Source organism: Acyrthosiphon pisum, unplaced genomic scaffold (genome assembly GCF_005508785.2).
Source record: "Acyrthosiphon pisum isolate AL4f unplaced genomic scaffold, pea_aphid_22Mar2018_4r6ur Scaffold_437;HRSCAF=872, whole genome shotgun sequence".
Lineage (NCBI taxonomy): Eukaryota > Metazoa > Arthropoda > Insecta > Hemiptera > Aphididae > Acyrthosiphon > Acyrthosiphon pisum.
This window is the reverse complement of record NW_021773911.1, coordinates 5,222-5,802: the sequence shown is the minus strand read 5'-3', so window position 1 is coordinate 5,802 and position 581 is coordinate 5,222.

The window sequence follows — 581 nt, the reverse complement described above, 5'->3', positions numbered from 1 at the left end:
TATTAAATGGTGTTTAACAAAAAACCAACACTATTTTAGTGAGTAAAACAATTAATAAAATGTCAATTATATAAATATTGTAAAAATTATATTATGGAAAATTATATCCAATAATTACCTATATGTGAAATAGTGTGCAAACAGTAGTAATATAATAGTAATAAAATTAAGTAAAATCTTAACCATTAATTAAGTAGTTTAGTGAAAATATTATAAATATTGTAAACATAGTGAAATTTACTAAAACTAATACTCTTTTAGTGAATAAAAAATTAATACAATGTCAATTATTGTAAAGTAAAGTAAAATAAAGTTCAATCATTAATACATTTTCCATTAATTTACAGCAAATTTTATAAATATTGGGAACATAGTGAAATTAACTTATTAATGTTATTTACATTATACAACATAGGTACATTAGAATCTTAACGTGTGGAATAAAATCTTAAAATGTTCCATTACAAATAACACAGACATTACATACATTGTTTGACATTAGTTACGAATTCACATCATAGTGAATTCGCATCCGGAGAGAACCACGAGAGGTTGTCAAACTTTCTCTCCGTTTAGCCCGA